Below are 852 nucleotides of genomic sequence, written 5' to 3' on the forward strand. Positions count from 1 at the left end.
ATGCTGGCACACTGGCCAGCCATACCATGCATCAGCTGAGGTCACAAAGTGGGTGCGGGGCTCCTGGATGCCCAAGACTTAGCTCAGGGGATGTAGTCTTTAAAGAAAAGGGTCTGTAGGTGCATAATTAAACTCACCATGACATTGAAAATGAATTACAATCTGTCAACTGAAAAGTTCAGAAAGAAATTTAAACAAATGTAGGTAAATGATTAAAAAAAACCCAAACTTGACCCTTAATAGCCAACATCATTCAGAGTTTTGACTCTTCCCAACTCATTTAGGTGGAATATGACAACCAATTTCTCAATTTCTTATCCACATTTTTTAAAGCAGAAACTGATTTTATATGTAATAGTTTCTATTAGAGAGAAAAATTATCCGAAGGCAGTCTTGGAGGCAAGGGGGGGCACCCAGAGGTTTACTCAGTTGAAACCTGTGATTTGTGTTTCAGGAACTGGTGGGGACTTAGTCTCTCATCTTGATTATGGCAGGAGGCAATGCACCGGTCTCCAGAAGAACTTCAGGACATTTTTGGCTTTAAACAGATTGCTCCATTTATGTTTCCGCTTGGTATAGTCCATCCTATTAGTAAAAAAGTATCCTAATCCTAAAAATAAAATCCCCAAACATGGCATCTGAACGGTGACCATCTACTTTTGTGCTCCACAGGAGTTTCCTACTGGGTAAAGTCCTTCCTCCTATCATTCTCCCTCTCCTCAATCCACTGTGGCTCCCCATTTCTCTACTAACTTGGCTTTTAGATTACTTGTCCACCCGACCCACTGGACCAATGGATCACCCACTCACTCATCAACCCTTTAAGTTATGCTAAATACAGGAAGAGTCACA

The sequence above is a fragment of the Talpa occidentalis genome, unplaced genomic scaffold, assembly GCF_014898055.3.
Source record: "Talpa occidentalis isolate TD23 unplaced genomic scaffold, MPIMG_talOcc4v2.1 talOcc4.13, whole genome shotgun sequence".
Lineage (NCBI taxonomy): Eukaryota > Metazoa > Chordata > Mammalia > Eulipotyphla > Talpidae > Talpa > Talpa occidentalis.